At 39.6% G+C, this 22,822-nt stretch overlaps 1 protein-coding gene across 2 annotated transcripts in view; it reads left to right on the top strand.

The window, feature by feature from the left end:
- WNT7B (Wnt family member 7B) overlaps positions 1 to 22,822 on the top strand; it is a gene marked incomplete at its 5' end in the record, with an annotated part of 95,942 nt that overhangs the window by 60,300 nt on the left and 12,820 nt on the right. The window lies entirely within an intron of this gene.

Raw genomic sequence — 22,822 nt, 5'->3', positions numbered from 1 at the left:
AGAATCAACAAATTGGAAAAAAAAAGGGACTTCTGAAGGTGTTTGGTTTTTTTTTTTTAAATCTCTGACCTTTTGTATTGATCTGTAGATTTCTGGCATGTTGAAAGGATGCATCAGAAGTGAGGTTAAAGCCCTGCTTACTGTGAGAGGTTTAGGAGAAGAACAACTTCTTAAGAAGCTTCCTATTGCCACGCATTTGCTCAACATTTGGTCCACTCTCCAGGCAGAAAGGGAGAGGGATGGGAGAGAAAACTACAGTTTTAAAGACTAAGAAAATCTGTTGCATGGATTTTATTAACTCACAGGTGAAGAAGACTTTACAAGTTATTTCGAGAAACAGAGTCAGAAAATAAAATTTAATGTCACAGTTATATCCAAGCATGCACTCGTACACATGCACACATAAACCACCAAGAAGACAGCATAATTTCAAACAGAACATTAAGAAAGGGAGGGGAACATCTTCTGAAAGAAAGATACTCACAAAAAACCCAATTCTTTCTATATTTGCACTGGAAACAGGTAACTAAGTCCACACTGGATCCCAGTGTTTTAGCTACAGGCATGAAAAAACATGGGAATTGGGCATGAAAGATAACGTAAGTGATGGCACCACGGAGAAATGGTTGGCATTTTATCATACATGCTGAGTGTCAGTGTGTAAATTATTCTTGGTTCAGGCCATATATAGGCTTAATTAAATTTGGATTCAGACTCACATATGAATCCAGTCATTTTTATTCTGGGCTATGATGGTGGTTTAACCGAGATGCCAAATGTTCATAAAAACTTCCTACCAAAAATGGGAGGAGTAGAGAGGCTCATTATTCTCCAAAAATGGAAATTCATATCCAAGCAGATACATTAATCTAGCACAGTAGTGTCTAGTATGGTATGAGTTGGCCAACTTGGAAAGCTTGACTTTTCTGTATGAGCAGAAAACTTCCAATAGATGAAGACAGGCGGCATTCTTAGGAATGCTTTACAACCATACTTGTGCTTTAATGCTATCAGCAAATCAATAAAGAGAACCATAAATGAATCCAGATAGTTTGCCTGAAGTAAGTACTTTTCTATCTCACTTTTTGCCTTTCTTTCCTCCTGCCACTTCTTTCTGTTACTTTATGTTCTCATTTTCCAATTTTTAAATCAATTTATGTTGTTACTTATATATTTATTAATACTTAGTAATATTCATACATCAGGTTGACTCTATGTTTATTATTCTAACATCTGCATATTTATTATGGGAAAATCTATCTTTACGGACTTGCGTTATATCCAATAAAAACAATAAGGGGGAAAGAAAGGAATCATACAGCTGGAAACAATTTGGAGGGGGAAAATGAGTTGGAATTAGATTATTTTAAATATGATACAGAGCAGGGTACACACTTCACTGATGGAAAGGCAGTAATTATCTTTGTCATAGCAGTAGGTGCTATGATTGGTTTAGGCATTTGTCAGTTATTGTGAACTTCAATTGCACAGTGGCTTTTGGACCTAATGTGGAAAAAATTCTGTTTTTTTGTTGTTGTCATATAGCATGGTCCCAGACAACAGTGTCCTTTGAGTGTTCAAGCAATTGATCACAAAGAAACTTGCTTTCAGTAACTTGAACTGGATGTCTATGTTGGTGCTAGGATACAGTAAAAAAAACATTTCAGTGTGAGAGGTGGCTTCAACTTTCAAATTCTAGTTCAGCAGGCCTCCTGGGATGCCAGGAGCCAGGTGCACAGGATGCATTCCATCAGCTGAAATCTGTAGTAGGACTGCCGGCAACTTCCAGAAGACCGCGTAGGACCAATACACGCTGCATCTTTATTACTCATGTGGCTACCTTGGAGCGACTGCCGATGTCCATTTCACAACACTTCATGTGGAGCCACCGCATTTGCAAGTGTGATTTAGTTAAACTAGTAGATGCTATAAATACCATGGCAAATTTAATGAGATGTGGCTTATGCAAGGATCGTTTTTAATAGAAGCACAGTGGTGTATAACAAGATGCATAATTCTTTGTTATTTAGAGTCAGAGTTTTCTCATTATTAGGCTGAATTAAAAAAAACCCAAGAAGGCATGCATCGTGAACCACCACCCATACCAGCTGGGTAACTGACAGGCAGGCAGAGGCAGCTGGTAAAGAGAAAAAATCCCAAACCTGAAGATGTCCTTGGTGTGCTCATTCTGCAGGAAAGATTTATCAGACTGCAAACACTGATTGCAAAGACTTCTCTTACAATGTCTCAGTGCATTTCTTTTCACAACTGACATGTTGTTGCTGGAAGGAGAAACAAAAATATCCTTAACCTTAAGGATATCCAGTATATTTGTTCTAGCTTATTAGATCTATGTTATTGCAGAATGATTTCAGTTTTGTCGGTGACTATCCCACAAGTTGCCTTGCAAAGGTAGAAGAAAGACCATGTTGGAACAAATTTGCGCTATTCCACCTCAAGACCTGTGCACTTACATTAGTTACCCTACAGGCAGTAAAGTAATTATTATAAGGTGCAAAAGCTGCCTTGCAAGGACAGATTTTCCCAGCGCAATTAATTTTGATGGAAGGATAAACTGTGGGAAAAATATCTGTGATAATCTAGCTGTAACAAGGTGAAGCGAGAAGGTTATTTTAGTTTGCATTATCATCTTTGGAAGAAATTAAAGAATTGATTCAAACAGTTCATTCTTTCTGACTGTAAAAGGCTGGGTAAGCTTTTTACTATCATAAGTAGCAAAGCAAGACAGTAACCCAAACCAGAATAAGAAAATAAACCTCCCAGCTGGTGGCAGCTGAGGTTGGGAAGGATTGGTAAAAAAGTTATGAAACAACTACTGTGCTAAGAATTTATATTATTTCAACTGAGGAGACAGCCTATTGTGAGAGTGCTAGGTCCAGAAGTTTCTGTCACTTGGAGGTCTTTAGAAAAATAAAACTACCTTTCTATTCTAAGGAAGTACTGTCGTATTAAAGAATTATGCTATTTTGAGAGGATGGAGGATTCCCAGCTTAGTGAATCCATTCGAAAATTTGTGGGTGAAAATTTCTCTGTGCTTTAAAAATTTCTGAGATGTCAGAGCCTCATAATGATCCAGTGAGGTTTTAGTAATGTTTTTGAAACACACTGCAAATCATAGATGAAAAGATAAATGTGAATGGACAGTGCCATTTGTAAATTATGAGTTGACAGTAATAAATTTTGTTTGACTTCACTGGAAAAAATGTCATTTTGCTACATTAATTTTATCATCTATATCTCTTTTTCTTTGTCTCCCTATAAAAGAAATGTCTAGCATATATAATCTGTGGCATATAATAATTTCCAACCAGAAATAGAAAAATTTTTATATTGCCCAGTTTATATTCTGTACTCCCTAGACTTTTTGTAAGGTACTATGGTCTAATTCAAGTGTAGCTCAGTTGTGTTTTCTTTTCCCTCAAGGGTCATGAGTTTGAAGAAAAGTATAAGTTCTCTTAAATTAAAATGTTATTGTTGCCATTTAAATATTTACCTCTTTGGCAGCAGGCTTACCTTAAAAGGCAGACATCCTTATTCCAAACATAGCACTAATATGTTAATACAACTACTTCATGAACTCTGTGTGGCTTGCAGCTGGATGAGAAATGGTAGATGTTGACCTGGATGAAATCTAGAATTTCCATCTTGAGAGAAGTGATAGCTTTTTAAACTTCTGTTTCATTTCAATTTTACATATAAAAATGAAGATTTTCTTGGAACAGATGTTTTTCTGTGGACATTTTCAAACTAAAATATGCTGATATACCTGATTCTGAACAACTCCATTTTGATTTGCTAGTGCACTTAATTTTAAATTCGTTAAGTGCATTGATGTAAATTGATGCAGGGAACTGTAACTGGGGAGATTCAAGTCTCTCTATCTCATGAGCTCTGCTCTCGTATGGACGTATTATAAGCTATATGGGTCCGTCATACACCGCACAGCTTGATAAGAGACATCATGTAGCATGACACACTGCCTTCCTGTGACCTTAAACCTCAGGTTAAAAAAAGGCCATTTTGCTCTCAAAAAAACAATGGACTGACATGGGGATGCAGTATAATCCTTTGTTTCAGTGGTTCAAAATTAAATGGAATAGCTCCGTTAGTGTCAATGTGGGAAAAACCCATTTTTTTGGAGTGGGGTGGGTACTTATGGTTTTTGGCACTCTGCAATCATCCTAATAAATATGTAATTAGCTGTAGTGGAAAAGGGTCCTGTTATGTATAAAGTGGCCTTACAGGCACAGTCTGTAATGACCTGTAACTCTGATCATCTCCTGCTCAGCATTGGCCAGAACAAAAATCCTCATTTTCTGTTGCTTTTAACTTTGCCTTTAGCTGCTCAGGATAAAGTTTTCCATATTGCTTTACTGGTCTGCCTTGGGTTGAGTGAGTCAGAGGTCCTGTGGAAAAAATAGTATGCAAATTCTAGGCTATTATTTAATTGAATACTGTACCATAATTTGGACATGACAGGGCTAGCTTTGCGTAGCAACGTTAAGTTCGGCATTTCCCTACTTCCAAGTGCCTCACTAGGAACATTAATGTTCCTTTAATGTCATTTTTTTTCATGTCACTTCATAATAAAATTGCTGGCTACAAATGATCCATAGCATGCTGACTGAATAGTTACTTCCAGTGTCCCACTCCTATTGGTCAATGACTTACAACGTAGTGCACGCTTAAAACAGGAAGGTAAATAACATTTAAAGTTAAATAAATTGGTGCTGGGCTTAATCCAAAACGACAGGGGCCAAATTCTGGTCCTATTGAAATCAGTAGAAATTTTGTCACTGCTTTCACCAGAGCCAGGGTTTCACAGCCACTAGAAAGGCTCCTGGATTTGGGGTACGAGCAGAAGTTCGAATTGGAGCTGAATTTCATAGCAGGGACTCAGAAAAAACCTAATTAGTTAGATGGAAATCAACTACACCATGTTTGAATTTTTAAGCACAGAGCAACTTTGCGAACAGGCAGGTGCTGCCAAATCTTGCCACGGCACGGGAAGTTCTTTAGGTGAGATGACAGGTAGCGCTGGACAGCAGCTAACCTGCCGGTATGCGGTCCTGCAGTAACTTGGGGTTCTAATGACTTCGGAGATTCCTTGAGCTTTACTGCTGTGGTTAACTATGTTGTCAAAATCTCTTCCCTAGAATTACAGATGATAGGTTTGGTCATCTAGTTCAACCTCTACATCAAGCAGGACAGGCTAAACATAACATTAGACTTCAGAGTTACATGTGTAGCAGCATCCCTCCCTTTCCTCCTCTGTTCTTTGGGATACGTTCTGTTTGGTAAACCATCTGTTTCTAAATTGAAAAGCTTGAAATGCACAGAGAGGCATTTGCAAACATTACAAAAAGGCAGCATTTGTTGATCTGTACATTTTGGTTTGCAAACAAATGTTTTAGCATCCGGGCTTAGATTGCTGATCCATGCAGTTTGCTCTCTTGCCTCTAGTCACGAGCAATTTCTTTTTCTAATGAAGTGGCTGGCATATTCCAAAATATTACATCTGACAAATATCTTATTTTCTAATTGACAAAAGTTCTTTCCTGAGTATTGTGCATAAGTTTTTAGTATTGGATTAAATTACCTGTGACTGTAGTTTATTTCTTACTGATGTACTGTATGCCTATAACTGTGAAGTATAATATTATTGTTACTAATATAAGAGTCAAATTAAAATGAAAGAAAGCAAGCAAACAAGAAAGAGGACTATATCACCTATTATTCAGAGGCTTGAAAAAGTGAATCTAGCATGGTAGTGCTAAGGTAGCTGTTCCCTCAGGATTCAAACCGGCCAACAGATTTAGTTGTGCTGCGTTTACCTAATATGTGCCTAACTTCAAATCCTCCTTTTTAAGTCCTATTAAAGTAAAAGGGGTTTTAAAATGTTTCACTTTAAATGCATGCCCCAGTGGTTTGCAGAATAGAGAAGTCATAGTGAAAGCCAGCATGCAAGATCGAGCTGGTGATGGGTCCTTCAGGTAGTAAAAGGTGTCACACCTACCCAGTTTTGATCAGATTTGTCCTTAGGATGGAAGTGGATGCAGGAGACAACTTTTAGCCACGAATGTAACCTGTTGCAATATATGTCTCCTCCACTGCAGAGGTTCAACCTCCAATTTCTGGGACTCTGAAAGAAAGGTGATTCCTAAGACTTAACCAGTGTCAGTGTAAAAAGCAGGCTCAGGTGGCTGCGGAGTCTTTAATTAAACTGCTCTCACCCCAGAAAGCTCACTGGTGCACTGGGAGAAGACACTTCTGTCTCTAGGTAGAAGCTCAACAGACATGGACTGAATTGCTGTAGACTGGGAAGTTCTATTCAAGCAGCTAAAATGAATGAAGTTTACTCATGGATCATGATTTATTTATACCCGTTCACCCATTTCTTCATGACAACATGGAAACTTGTTTTCTGCCTTACTCAGTCTTCACCCATCCTGTTCAGAAGAGGCCTCCACGCAATGTCACATCTGACATGATCAATGCAACCTTGCCATATCTGAGAGGAATGGCACAAGAGGTAGCAGTGGTTTCTGTCTCTTGCTGAACTAAAAGATTTCAGACAATGGAGGCAGAAAAACGGGGACCCCCTTCCTCATTTCTTTCCTTTGGCCCAGTTTCATACCACATAGCTCCAGGCATTTGCATGAGATGTCTAAGATAGGAACCTAGTCAGCCTGTATTCCTTGTACGGTCAAAGAAGAGAGAGAAGCACTTCCAGAGGGTGATTTGGATCTTAATTTGACTGCATGATTGTCTGGAGGTCCCAGCTGACTATCCTGGGAGCTTAAACTCCCTAATTAGGTATCAAGTCAGTTAATAGCTGATTTTGGTTTGTCTGTGAAGTTTTTCCTCCTCTCCATGTACATTTTTCAGGGGAGCATCTGATCCTCTAATATGCCTGCTTGCTCCACATGGCAGACATGGAAACATGACCTTCATTTAAAGTCCTGGCTATTCTCGGTACTCATTTACCAGTAGTACATGCAAAAGTTGTCTTAGCTGATGGCTTTCAGACAGACACCGGCGAAAAAAGAAGTTGCAACCACAGGCATAACTCCACCAGTGCTATCTGGAAGTTTAAGAAAAAGTGGGAGTCCAAAATTACCACCAGATGGTGCACCTATTTAGCAAGTGACAGAGACATGTTCCACAAGAAAGGGTAGCCACAGCCTCCAGCAACCCATCAAGTTGCTTCCCCTGCTGTTTATTCTCAGCTGTGATATAAATCGAATGTGTTTGAAACACGGACCTGCCGGTCATACTATTCTGTTACATTTAATATGGAGTATGTTTTCAATCCCTGTGATGGAAGCCTTTCAGCTGCCTGGCTAGGGACAGGAGGAAGTGGGAAAGAGCGTAGCAGATCTATGAATGCCTGTGAAGGGAGAAGGGAAAGAAAAAGAGATGGGCCGGGAGCAGGAAATATCGGTAACGGCGAATGGCAATGGGCAGGCTCCAAAATCAGAAGTGGGCAGCGCAGAGCGTCTTGCGCATTGCAGTTTCATTAGGTTGGGCTAGTTCTGGCTGCTAGTGGCAGGTAGCTGGGAGAAGGCTGGGGTCAGGGCATTTCTGGAGGATAGCGTTGACGTATAAGTCAGTATTTTGGAAAACTGCCAATGCCAGTATCCCAGGCGAAAGCACATGGGATGTTTTATTAACCGCATAGCAAGGGTGGTGAACTTTCCTAAACAGTGAAGTGGTTTTAGTTCTCTAACTTCTTCTCATTCCTAAGGACTTGTGGAACTCCATACCTAGAGAACAATTAGCACAAGTCGATAAGCATATATTTTCTGCCATATTTCTCACGATGTCACAAGACCACGTGATTCTTTCAACCAGATTTGCTGTAAATCAATACATTATCAGGTGTAGGACATGAGTAGGTCTCTCTTCCCATTCTACTCTACTACTTTTTGCTTTAAAGAAAATTCTAAAGTAATATCTAGGTTCCTGGAAATTCTCTTTCATGAACATTACAAAATTGATGCAGAAGAAAATATTGTGAGTTACTCATTCCTTTGCATAGATGTGTCTTTTACTGCTTTCTATTGTTTTGGTATGTTTTAAAGGATGCCATAAATAGAATTTTATATTTTACTTGAGAATGATTAATTAGAAAGGTTCTTCTTTTAATTACAAGTTCACCAGTAAAGAAACATCTGAACTGAAAATTTCCTCTGAGCAAAAAGTGAAAACATTTGAATATTCTTTAACCTGAGAAGTACTCATTTAGAATGGATAAAATAATTTTTCATTCTCTTTGTCCAAGCTGAGAGGAAGGCGTCACCTCAAGAAGCTCAATACAATTCCCTTCCTATCATTTTTCACATACCCTGTGGCTCCTTGTTCAATGTGAGAACTATCATTTTATGGTTAAAGCATGGACCAGGACATAATGGACTTGGACTCCATTCCCAGCTGTGCCATATACTTTTCTTGTGACCTTGGGCAAGTCACTTCATACCTCCCTGTCTGGAGACTAAAGATGACTAATTTCAGTGGGGAATTGAAAGGCTTAATTAACGTGGACTAACCTCCACTCAAACATTTGTGCAGTACTCTTGGATCCTCTAACAAGAATGGTTGCTGTTAAAGTCTTCTTATCCAAACAGGAAGCAAAGGACAGAAATGTTGTGGAGGGATTCGGTCTCCAAAATCACTCCAAAGAAAGCGAGTCCAGGCATGAAAAAAAGTCCATTCTGAAAAATCTCAGTAGAATAGGCCTGGTAAGATTATTAGCTTAGTTTGCATAGGAAGGACGTTGGAAAACTACACAGTTATCCACAAAGAGCCTAAACTCAAATTTCACAAAGAGAAAGTACTTACATGTTCAGTACTTACATGTACCATAAAAGAGAGAGCATAAAGCCCACGGGGAGAGTAACTGCTGGTCATCCTTTGAGTAAATCTTCCTGTCCGAGACCCTCTTTTTCTAGCTACAGTGACATCCTGACACCAGCTATGGGGCTTGAACAGTTTTTTCCTCCTTCTCTTTCTTTTTCTCCTTGCTGTCTCCCATTTTCTTTTACTTCAGCAGCTCAATAATGTTGAAGCCAAGTTCCCTTCTGTTTTGTTTGCTTTTCCCTTGTCCATTGATCAACCATGTTGCTTTATTACAGACACTGTAATATCGACTACAGTATAAACAGAAGCTCTTAGCAGGAGAGTTAGCTGGGATTTCCCTGCCTTCTTACACAACCAAAGTTTCTGCAGCACCACTTTCTCGTTTGTTTTCAGGGATTAGTGGCAATATTCCACCTACTGCTGACATAATGAGGCATAAGCTTTGCTCAAAGAAGGGAAGACACTGATTTTTAAAAGACCCTGGACTACTGTGCTACTAGGGATGGGCATGGAAAGTTTGAAAGGTGGCAGACTACCCCCAAACCTGAGTGGCAGTAAGATTGCTGATGAGTATTTGCACAGCATGAAGTGTTTCTGTGAATTCTATGTGCTGCTCAAAGTTAAATCCAAAGTGTCTGCATGGAATATCTCATATAGCAGCATGTGCATGCTGTCAGTTTGTGTTAGCCAGAGGAACATGACATCATGTGATAGACAAAAACACCAGTTGGTACCATATAGACTAATCCAAGACTTTTCACGTGAAACATTTGTTTTGTTTTGGTTTTAAGACATTTGCCTTTCTAACTGGTCTATTTTAATTAGAGCTCAACCTGAACCACAAACGATAGATTTGAACTTTCCCAGAGTTCAGTGGTGTTCAGATCTGGCTTTTGGTTTGGCCCATCACAAAGACAGGGGTCAGCTTCAAAGTTCAGATCTGGAAATGGGCTGCTGCAAAGCGGGGGGCTGAAAAGATTATTTAATGAGACTCATATCTTGTTTTAATGGTGCCTTTGCAGTAGAGACACTTGTTAATGTTTTTTAAAAGTACTTTTACATAACCAGCCTCTTGAAGACTGGCTTTAATACCGATCTATCTATTGAAATACTCTTGTATTTATACTGCAGAAAGGGGTTTGTCCTTCCTTTCCTGGTCACAAAGCCTGGATCCTGGTCTGAAGCTGGAATACCTTAAAAACTTACAGATACTGCTTCTGGTCTTTGTTTAAAACTCATCCTCCAGTTGTAGGGTATCGTACTTAAAACAATGGAAGCTCTTTGTGGGCTAGAAGTTTGATCTTTTTATCCTCATAACATTTAGTTTTTAACTCACATGGCTGGCATCCACCCATTTGTCAAACACAGGTGTGGATCAGCATCTTAGGGCGAGCTTGCTCAGTACCTGGCAAAACACAAGCTTAACACAACACAAATAATAAATAACAACCACTAGTCTACTAGATAAGATAACCTGACTGGTAGGGTTAGCTGGACAGGTTCAGATTAAACGCTGATTCAGTATCTTTCATGAGTCCTGAGAAGATTTATATAATTCTTCCTTGTTTATGTGAATCTTGTCACTTCCCAGCTCCTGTCAGGACCAGAAACTCCAGAGCTGAAAAAAAAAAAGACTTTGCTCTTGTGATGTTTCCAGACTCATTTTGCAAACCAGAGAGGTTTGGACCAAAATCTAAACTTTGTGTATTTATCCAAAACCCTCTGAGCTCTTTACTCTTTTTAAATCTCTTTCATATGTGTGATTTGTGCCGCGTCTTGTTCACTGGGGTTACAAACTTGACTACCAGGCAAAGACCCTTTAAACACCAAGAAGCGTAGACATCATTATTTGAACCCAGCTCTTCTCCCAGAAAGACTGTCAGGCAAGTCAAATATATCAGAAATGTGAATGCAACCACACAAGAAGTGTAAGAGCATTTGGAAAATCTTTAAGCAAATTCAAAACCAACTTTCAACCCAGCCCTTTCACCAGAACTTTCTCATTTGCTTTCCACAAAACCTGAGCTCTGACAGGGGACACCAGTGACTTACGAGGTTACTGCCCAGCTGTTTGCCCTACGCCTGGAAGATGTGATCTTTGCAGTGGAATTAGCAGAGCAGAATGCAGGCTCATACTGACAATCTGCAAATCCAGGCCCTCTGCTGCAACCACCAAGAAAGGGCTGGTTTGGGCTGGACTGCAAGCTAAAGCCAATGGGGCACGGTCCTTCTGCTACCATGGGAAATACCAAGGGAATGGCAACATCCTAAACAGCCACATCAAGACTCACCGCATCTCACCTGCCAAACCCTACCTTGCCAAGAATGCACCAGAGAAACACATTAAAGCCCACACACCTAAAGGATGAGCGGTGAGTCACCAGTGATAGCGCTCAAGTTATAAATTTGCTTGTGAAATTTGACATATTGAGTTGGTCCTCTGAGGTGCCCTGCCAGGCATCAGAAACCATGCCAGGAATTTATGTGAGCAACAGATTTGTAGGGCAACCTTAATGAACAGTATGGAGAATCATACTCCAGGAGACAATCCGACAACAATTCCCAGCAAATGCAGCGAGAACCTTTCTGCTACGTTCCTGTGCAGAATTTTACAGAATAAACCCCAACATTCTGGAACACTATTTAATACAAATAATTTTACCTTTTTTGTAAGGAACATAGGAAATAGTCTTTTGTCTATGTCTACACAGTTTTGAAAAGTATCTTAAGGCCACCTTGAAGAGCAGAGTCACTGGACAAGATGAAAGCATAACAATTTCTGTGCCTGGAAAGTGCTATCCCAGGCACACAGGAGCTGTTTCTCCATGACCATGTTTTTCAGAGGCCCCATCCTGGCTGTGACCAGTTCTGAGGTTGGGCAGTACTTCATATTCCTTGCTATTACCACAAAAGTGTGTATAGATCAAGGTATTTCTAGATGTCATTATTTCATAGTTATTTGACATAATACTCTTCTTGCATTGCTGTTGCAGTGAAAGCTACAGTGTGATGGATGGTTATGCCATTTTATGATATTTCTCTGGATTAGATTAGAAATCTGACAAATAATTCAAACAAATATTTATTTATTAGATCCTGTCTAGACCAAGTAGATGCCTAGTGTAATGAGATTCAGTTTAATAAAATACTGCTGCTCTTCATAAAACTTATTTTACTAATGTCATGACTAAGTAGAGTTAGTACTTTATTTCATATAAAATCATGCTAATTCTGTACTTGATAGAATCAAGTTAAAGGATACTCTGAAAAAAAATAGAAAAATACACTAGAAGAAGTTATATTATCCTCAGTAGAATATCCTTATCCTAATCAGTGAAACCAAAAAAGTCATCTTCTGGCTTTTAATGTAATGAAATATTTTTTCTCCAGTCAGAATATAAAACAGGATAATGGACTGATAGTGGAATATTTTAAGGGTGGGATCTCCTTTTCTAAAACCACCATATACCCTCAGCAATTACACTTAGATGACTGCTGCCAGCATAGTTGGAAAGGCTCACTGTGCAGGGAAATCTGGTTTAAGTCTCTGATGGGATAAGTTTAGACTCTCTCCCTTTCTTTGCGTTTTCTGCTCCCAGTTTTGGGGCTTCCCCATGCAGCTTTATGGCTTCTGGAAGTCTTGCTTTTTTGGTGTCTAACTCTCTCAGTGCTTGGTAAGGCTGGATTCCTATCCCGGCCACATGGAAAATACCGGGTGGAAGAACATCTAAACGACAGGTTTCAGAGCCAACATCCCTTTGCAGATTTAGCTCTAGGTGCCTAGCCCTTGCTCCATAGATGTAATTAATTTTGTGTACTGTAAACACTGGCATCTAATCAGAAAACAGTACCTCGTACCTGCAAAATGTCTTGGGCTGGGCTAGTCATGCTTGCTACTGCTCCTGCTTTGTGTGTCTTTCCAAAAGGGGGTTTCTAGATTAATACATATATATCAAACAATTGTGATGGTTAACATAAGAAATGAGTATGAGAAAAAAGTTTATACTGACAAACAGAAGAAGCCAGCTTTTAAGATCCTGCTTAAAGTTGCACATGTCTTACTAGTAGTCAAGAAATGTCGTCATCATCAACTCTAAATGGGGACATGAAAACATTTAGCATCTCTCTGAAACAGAAACAAATGCAACCCCAGCAAAACTTCTGGCAAGACACTTAAATCAGTTATTCTTTCAAATTAAAAGTAAAGGAAGGATGTAGATCTAACCCTATACAGGTATGGCATGTGAGGATGTGTGACTGCAGAATATTAGGAGGGGACTCAAGTGCTGTCTACTCCTCTGGCAGGCAGGCTGATGCTGAGCATTGCTGTGTCCAAATGCCCTTATGGCTCTGGCAGTAGATCTTCAGTGCAATACTATGTTAGAACAGTATATGGAAGAGCAGAGCAGAGAAGTCACAGTCCCAGGAGCTGCTGCCTCTTTCTTGGAGCTCTCCTGTCCCACCATGCAGCTGCATGGACATCCTCCCTGAAAACAGGGTTGAATTTGTGTTTCAGTTGTTGTCTGGTAAGTCTACAGCTAAATTCCTCTGTGGTCTTCCCACAAAGAGAATCCAACAAGAGGACAGCTTCTTCTCCTACAGATCCTTCTGCCGTATGGATAAATGCCTTAACCTCCTTGTGCCCCTGTGAAAGAGAGGTAATAGTATCTCTCTTCTGTCGCCCTCTCCAGCTGGAAGACTCAGCTTCTTCAGGCAAGGACTACCTCCTGCATAGACATTTGTGTCTACCACCAATTTCAGCTGGGTATCACAGAGTCTATCTGTAAGTCAATAATTATGGCAAAGTGGTACTGGCCCACTAATAGGCTCTGCACAATATATTGAGGTAACATTCATGATTTAACTAAACTGCCTCAAGAAATTCTGAAGCAAGAGCTGAAATTTCATCTGCAACATACACAGACATTCACACACACAGACACCCACCCACAGACACTCTGGCATGCCCAGGTATAGGAACTTAGTGCTTGCAACTTCTCATAATTCAGAGAACCCTTTAAAAGGTGTTATTATTTAACATGTTTCTACAGCAAAGCACAGGTGTGCACAGTAATTTACAACAGAATACAGGCATGACCACTGCCCTCAGGGATTTGTTATCTAGGTTAGAAGTGACATAAGATAATACAGGAAAAGATGACTTCATGCAAATGGCAGTGCAGATTTATTTTTGAAGAGATGTTCTTCAACACAGTATATTTACGTCAGGCCACTGAAATGATTGAAACGAGTTAATTAAAATACTGACCCAGCAGAGAGTCCACTGAGAAGGTCTGATTCTGCAAGGCGATGACTTCTTAGTACTCATGAGGATGGTAGTAGAGATGGCAGAGTATTTGTGAAATTGCGTCCATAGAAAAGAAGTCAAATATAATCACAGAGTCATAGAATAATTTAGGTGGAAAGGATCCTTTATTGACAGCCAGGGAGAACATCCATTCTGAACTGATTCACTCACTAAAGGCTTAAGCCTATAAAATCCACACACATGAAAATCTCAGTGACTAAAATGGTTTGATAGCAACCTACCCTGTTGTTGTATCCTACTAAATTGAGCATGAAGTTGACCTGAAAACAAATTTACTTTAAAAATATGGTAGTACTGTGCTCCATTTCACTGACAGGTTCAGAATGGATCTTTCTTTTCTGCTGGGTTTGAGGTTTTTTTGTTTTGTTTTGATGATGTGGCAAGCATATTTTCTATTTCTTAAATCAGACTGGACAACATTTCCTTTGCTGAGCACTGCACAGGTATCTCAGAAACCTTTAATGGACCACACTGTAGTGCAAGAACACTATCAAGAGCAAACCTAAAAAAAAAAAAGAAAAATATGTGCCCACATAGCTATAGATTCCCTTCCCTTTTTCCTAAATGTTGTTTTTATTTCTCTCCATGAAATGCACTTAAAAAAAGAGACCATAATGCATTGGCAAATCCTAGACATAAGAAGTGTTATCGTGAATAGATTTGAGGCAGTTGAATTATTAGAATAGAATAGAATAGAATAGAATAGAATGGAGTAGGATAGATAACAACATCTGGTTCCTCATAGCTTCATTTAATTTAAAGATGTTAGCATACTTTAGGAACCAGTTTCTCTGAGATGCCTTCAGGGGTCCATGCTTTCCGACAAGCAGCGCAAAGAACTTTTTAAAACTCCATTACGCTGCAAGATGTCTCCAGCTGAGCTTTCACATATTACGATATATCAACCACCAGTCACCATTGAAAAGAAAAAGCACCAAACATTCAGCAGGGAATCATTAAGTCCCACAATGGGACGTCAGTAGGTCCGGAGGAGAACACAGGCAGGAGACAATCTCTCTGCTCCAGCTATTGCTTCCCACATAGTACTTTGACAGTATTAACAGTAGCATTGTGAAAACACAGCCGGCTGTGACACTGCACAGGCTTTTCTCAATGGTACAGCGTATCTGGGAACTACCCTCTCATGCTTTGTGCACTGTGTGTTTCTCAAGCCATGCTCTTGTGCATTCTTTAAATGAGTGCTTAGCACCATGTTCTGATTAAACCTCGACAAAAACAAGCAGTGGGTGCTTTTGCTTTATTTAAAAAACCCTCAATTTCCCCATTTTCTGTAAGAATGAGATACAGATTGTTTGTTAGGGCTGAGTTAGTAAGAAATAATTTGCTACAGCAAATATAGTTTTACAGGGGAGAGCCCAAAGATTTCATATTTCTCTGGGCACTTCTAAACATCCTTTCAAAGATCACAGCTAACTTACTAACCGCACCGGCGCTGTCCCAGAAAACTTCACCAAGAGACACGCTGCCAAAAGACGGTCAAAAACACAACAGAATTATGCTCACTTTGGAACAGAATTGCTGACTATTGTTTATGATTGCCAGGAGTTAACTGAATATGTTTAGGGGGTAAATTAAGTAAAAAAACCCTGTAAATTGTTGGAAGCCTCATTACAGAAATCACTGTGGAAAGTACCAGCAAGCCTTTAGAAAATAACCATGAAATTGGAAAAATGCTTGAAAAAATGTGAAAAGCAGAGGCATAGTAAATAGATCTTTTTAATAGACATGCTTCCAAAAGTATATAAATAGTGACAACAAGGAGCTGCAAAAAGGCAAGTGTGAAATAAATCTGGCTCATGTACAGCCCATTCTAAAAGCAATTTGACAAACCCACATGAGCAACAGAAAACAATCCAGCTGACAGAGTAATTCTAGACTGATGGCCAAAATTCTGGCACCTCCAACCATAAAAACCTAGTGGGAGTCTAGAGATGAAAAATGCTGAATAACAGAAGAATCTGTAAATAAACCATTATGTCATAGCACTACACATTCTCAGCTTTGAAATCTGCAATGTTTTCTGTCCCAGCCACGTGTAATCGGAAATAGGCATCATGAGCAGTCTAGGAAGAAGCTGCTGAAATCATGTGCAACTCCTGCTCTAGCTCCAGTTCAACTCAACAGACCTATCTGGATGAAACAAAATTAAACAAGATGATTTTAATTAGACTGTAGTAGAAAATAAAGGTTTTAGGGAGGAAATGGGAAACTAATAGATATTGTAAAGGGAACATTACCCAATGCGACCATCAGATTTGACCAGAAAGTCCTGCCAGAGTAACAGATACTCAGTCTGCACCAGGTTCATCATTCAGGAGCACTTTTGAGCACAGGTGCTCCAAGAGGAACCTCATGACCATGGATGGATGGCTATATCCGTGGGGTTTTTTTTTGACAACAGGCTACACAGTAATCATTTAGTCAGTACTTCGTCAGTGAGTGGAAGATGAAGAAAAAAAAGCTGGTCCACTACTCAGTGGAGTGAGCCCCTGAGGAGAGTATAAACCAAGGATAATGTCAAGAAGGCCTTCTTGCCTTCTTGCATCAGCCGTTTCACTGAAAAGGTCAATAGTGAGCAGATGGTTATAGAACTAATATAATCGACAGAGGAATACCATCTCACCATCAGACAGAAGGAAGTATTTGTCCAGGTTGAATGCTTTCCAGTTAGCTATCCCTCATCTCAGAACATTTAATGAAGCTGTTTCAGAGCTGTTAGTCCTGACAGCCATTAGTGCTGAAAACTTGTGGAGAACTCTAATTAAGAAGAATTGAAAAGACAAATGTATTGTCTTTGTCTAAAAGAAAAAAAAGAAAGAAATTATGCAACCAATCAGCTTAACTTCAGTAAATGAAAAAATATGGGAACAAAACCCCATTTGTAAGCTCATAACTGAGAACAAGGAGATGAGTAACAGTCAACAAGGATCTGTCAAGAACAAATCATGTTAAACCAATCTAATTTCCTCCTCTTGCCACCCAGGGCCTCAGAGGCAGAGAAGAAGCTGTTTATACCATATATCTTGGACTTAAATGAAACTTTTGACACTGCTTTATATGACATTCTCATACGAAAACTAAGGAAATGCTAAATGGGTACATACCATCTGGAAATTGTACTTGGTGGGTAGTTATCAAAATGGAAGAGTGTGCCAACTAGGTTTCCTTGTGATCTGTGCTGGATCTGGTACCCGTCAGTATTATACTCTTGACTTGACCAAGGGAATAATCTGTGCACGCTGAATTTGCAAATGATGTCAGGCTGGGAAGGACTACAAGGAAGCTGGAGTAAGCTTGGGTCAAAACTGGAAATGATCATCGGGAAATGGTCTGGGAAAGAAGATAAAAGAAAAAAAGAAGAGGAGTCAAATCAGAAAGACAAATACAAAGATCTATACGTGGGAATAATCAGCTGCACAAATGCAAGACGGGAAACATCTGGTGTGATAGCAACTGCACAGAAGACGACTGCAAACTGAGTGAGAGTCAAAAGTGTCCTGCTGCTGTGAAAACACCATGCTTGGCATGAGTAAACAGGACTGTAGCATGAGAGACATATGAAGTGCTGGTTCTGCTCTAACTCCGAGCAGGCAAGACCTCAGCTGGAACACCCTGTCACCCCACCGCAAGGCACAGGCCAGTCTGTCGGGAGAGCAGGGGGAGAGATCAGAGCTCTTGAAAGTGCTCTGCAAGGACTGACGATGGGACACATCTAGGAAAGGTGGAAATCTTTAAATATTTAAAGGCTGCTGCTAGAAGAAGGGAGTAACTGGTCCTTAGCATCTGCAGAGAAAGCAGCAGTGGGTTTGCGTTCAGAAAGACAGTTTCAGATTATTAGTGAAACATGTACCTCTAGGGGTCCTGAGGCACTGGAAGAGACTGTGGAACCTCCACAACTGAAGATCTTTAAGAACAGGATAAATAAAAAGCTGTTGTGAAGGACACCTGTGTTGTTAGCCTATGTTAGGGACCCTCCTGAAGTTCCTGCCAGCCCTGCTTTTCTGTGGTGTTTTTTCTGCTTGTACAAACTGGTTTCAGTGGCCTATAGTTCTGATATGCAGCACTGGGTATCATAAATTAGAGAGATATAGAAATTAAACAGGCCCCTGCTTTTAGGTTATAAACCAAGAAGACCCAAATTAATTACACCGAAAATGCAAATAGAGAAACAATCTACTCCAGACGGTGAGAAATCTCTCACAGACTTGTATTGCCCTTGGATTGAACCCTGCACTATTTTTCTTGAGAATTGCTAATGAATGAGTTGAAAAAAATACAAAATTACAAAGGATCTAAACTCGTCTGTATAAGTCTTCATCCAACCCTACTTAGGATGCTGTTGTCTGAGTTTTAGTTTACACATCTGCATGTATCTATTGTCTTTTGCCCATAAAAAATGATTCAATGTGCCCTCAGCTTTCACTCACAAAATAAGACTTGTTGAAAAAGATAGGTTTGGCAAAAAAATCAAACTTCTGCCGTGGTTCATTTCTTGTTACCACTGACCTATATTGTATTGTGTCATATAAACAATCTGGTGTCTTGTGTAAGTACATGAGGAATTTGTTTTGTTTAACAGCAGCATGTAGTATATTTTCTATCAGTGTTGATCCAAGATTTAGCAAATTTCTGGCTAAACAGTGTATATTCTACAGTTTAATATTTCAAGTTAAATTACAGTTCTAATAGCTGACATTCAGTGGCAGTCTTATTCATCTAGCTGCTGACATAAGACATTTCAGAATGATGTGTGGGATGGCAATCATAGAATCATAGAATAGTTGGGTTAGAAGGGACCTTTAAAGGTTATTTATTCCAACACCCCGGCAATGAGCCGGGACATCTTCAAGTAGATCTGGTTGCTCAGAGACTCATCCAACTTGACCTGGAATGTTTCCAGGGATGGGGCATCTACTGCCTCTCTGGGCAACCCATGCCAGTATCTCACCAATAAAACATCGTCAGCAATATTCTCATCTAGTTACTCAGAAAAATAGATGCCTTGCTAGTAACTATGAAACAGTTAAATTTTTAACCCTGCACTCACAGCTGAATGATCAAAATATGTATTTAACACATATGATTCTCAGCTGATTGTGGTTACATGCTGAAAATACACTGCTGAATATATGCAAGTTCAAGTGTAGTAAACTACAGCAATTATGGAACTTGTAATAATTTCCACATTAGACTGTAATAAGTGTAGTGCTCAGTTAGCAGCCTAAAACTTAGTCAGAGATGACATCTAAATTAGGGGTAAAGTATAGGCTGCTCCATGACTCCAACAACAGATAAATAGGCTCCTCTCACCCTATCTGCCAGAAATCACTCGTTTAAGGAAGCAATGATCCAATATCTGTCTGTCTGAGCAGCAACTGCCTGCATTGCACGGTATTAGAGCGCTTTTAAAATACAGTCCTCGGTCAGAGTGCAAATGAACTCCAGCAAATGACAGTAACTCAGACCAGCAGACCACAGGCAAGGTTTCTCTCATGGCCTGGCAGACTGCAAGTGACCTTCACCACCTTCACCAAAGACAAAAGGTTTCATTGCAATTAGTGCTGGTGGTCATATCCTGTTGGAGTTATTAGATCAGACAGTTAGTAGATCAGACAGAGTAATATTCACGTTACTCATGAAAACATTCATTCTATGTTTTGGGAATTAAATCAGAACTGTTGTCCTTCACACCAAAGCAGGCATTTCTAACAGGGAAATGGATGAATCCAAGGGCCACAGTAAAAGCCAGACCAGTGTATTTTCCAGCAAAATAAAACCTCGACAGAATTATTCTCGTCTATGTGACAGAAAACTTTAAGGAGTCAAACAAGAATTTTTCTTCTGAGACAGAGATACTGAGCATATGCAATGCCAAATAACCAAATGACCAGGATATTCACTGGAAAAAGAAAAGTCTAGCTTCAAAGTTGGGTCAAATCCCAAATCTGCTGCTATTTATATGTATTTCTTCATTTTGTTAACATTTCTGGAAAGAAACTTGTCTCTGTTTCGCTGCATAACAAGAATATTTTTGAAATCTCAAAAAATGCCATAAAATGAGATCATTGTTCTCCATTCAGGTATCACAGCAATCACTACTTAAATATTTTTAGCTGCCTAACAAAGACTTGCTTAGAACCGATTCCAAGTGATGACACGCTAATGGAAAGCTTTGTGTACAGCAGACGTATTATTTGGGCACAGAGGTTCGCCTCCCTCCTCCATCAGCGTTTTCTAATAGACTCTACTGATCCTAGGACTTTAGAGAACTGCTGAGGTAATGCTTACACTGAAGTTCAAGGGAAGTTTTGGAACATCCTCTGGTTAAAAAAAAAATAAAACAAAACCCCCCTTAATTCTTAGCAGGACAACTTAACTTGCAAAAGGAATCTGATTTTCAAGCCAGATCATATTTCTGAGCCCTTCTTATTTTAGAGCTGCGTTGAAACAGAAGACTAATCTCTTCAGAGAGTTAATATGTTTTCCATTTGGTATTGCCCCATGACTTGAGATAATTCCATCACTGCTATAGCTCTCAAGTGGGTGAAGGAAAGATGTTTTCCTCTATTCCTGAAGGTAATCAGGGGTGTAATGGGAATGAGGGGGAGCGAAAGGAAGATAAAGACAGGATATTCTTTAGTTTTACAAAACTGATCAAGGGAACCACCATGCGAAAACTCACGGACAGATCACAGACACAGTGGCCATGATAAAATGGCTTACCTTCTACTCTGGATACATGTGGAATACATTGAGCTTAAACATAAAACATAAGCAACTTCTCTCTGGTTAATCTCTGAGTAAATCTACTGAACTGTAGCTCACAGCTGCTACGTTCCCTGACAGAAATATGTTTCTGCTTGTTTATAAGCATTTCTACATGTGTTTCCAAGGTGTCTGAACAAAAAATTTTCCCAGGTCTGATTTTGCATTCTAGTTTACCCTCATCTGAAGAAAAGGAAAACATATCTACGTATGTAGTTTCTATTACATCTCTCATTTCCAACCTTTCAATTTATATATTAAGAATAGATTTTTTTTAAAGAAGACGAAGAAAGAAATCCTGCAAGTCAACAGGACACATTTCAAAACGTGGGTCCAAGATTTGACTTAAGTTGGTGGGTGAAGAAGAGAGGAGTGAATATCGATATGCGTTTTTAGAGAACAGACTGGGAACTAGAACAGTGGTTCCCAAACTTTTTTGGATTGCTATCAAGCCTCAGGATTTCTTGTGGACCACCAGGCATCGTTATCATCAAACTTTTAATTGAAAACACTATTAAAAACAGTGTTTAATATGGCTCTGTGGATTAGTTGTGAACCCTTTACCGTGGCCTCCTGGACCACCAGTGTTCTGCGGACCACGGTTTGGGAACCACTGAACCAGACTACACACATCGTACACCCCAACAAAACACTTCTGTGTCTGAAAGCAAAGTCAGTCCTTCCATTGCACGATGTACTCAAATAATACAAAAGTCAGTTTAACCTTCTTGGTACCTGAAGAACACAGCACCTCTTTGTTTTCTCTTACCTTAAGTTTCTTTTTTATTGCTTTGGAGAAACAAGTAAATGGTGCCAAAAAGCAGTTTATGATTGTTTCTTGTAGGATCTTTCTTGTATCCGGCAGTGGTGTAACCTTTCAGGAAGCTATCTATGAAAATAAGAAATATAAGACAGACACTCCCCCCACTCCCCGCCACTGAGCACTGGTCATTCCAGAATAGTTATGATATCTATGAGTCCTAAAATAAAAAATTAAAAATAGCCTCAAAGTTTTTTGTTTTTATTTTCTCCCCTGGAAAATTTGTTCCTTTTTTTCCTTCCCAAATCCATTAACTATGTTAAAGCTTTGTGTGTGGTCATTTAGGCATTTCAGCAACTTTCATCAAATTCTTTACAGTTATTCTTTGGCTGCAGTATTAGAAGATTGTCTGTTTATCACCAGATAAACAGAGGAAAAGGACGATAGCACTGAGAAGGGAACTTGTAGGGAAACGTTATAATAAGAACAACAAAACACTAAGGGCCATGATCCATCCCTACAGGAAGTCAGTGACTGTGGTCTCGATAGTTCTGCCTCTGTTTGTCCTTGCTTATGTGCACCCTGCAGGCAACTCGGCCAACCAGTGTCGGTAAAGAAAGGGGACTTATTTACCTCTCTTCATATACTCAATATCAACAGCTATAACATGGAATTGGTGACGAGGAACCTTGGCAAATAGTGGATTATAGAAAAAAAAAAGAAAGAACTTTTTTCCAAAAAGACCTTTTTCTGAAGAGGACTGTTACTTCCATGACAGCATCTCACTTGTTTTGTAGAGGAAATAGTGCTGCCACAGCACTTCCATACCCCTCGTATGCTCATTAGCCAAGGTAATGCAGAGGTTTGAGTCAGAGTGTGAGTGGAAAAGGGTTGTTAAGCAAAACTAATAGGCGAAAGAAGCCAGCAAGGGAAAGGAGTAGCCTCTACTTTGCCTTGAAAGGAAACAAAACCTAGCCGGCTCTTGTCTCTGTAGGCCTCCCTCGGAATACTTTACACGCAGCATCACTGACGGATGCTACTGGGGCATTTATAAAGGTGGATTAATA

The sequence above is a fragment of the Phaethon aethereus genome, assembly GCF_964289735.1.
Source record: "Phaethon aethereus genome assembly, chromosome: 1".
NCBI lineage: Eukaryota > Metazoa > Chordata > Aves > Phaethontiformes > Phaethontidae > Phaethon > Phaethon aethereus.
This window is presented reverse-complemented; position numbering and strand designations above follow the sequence as displayed.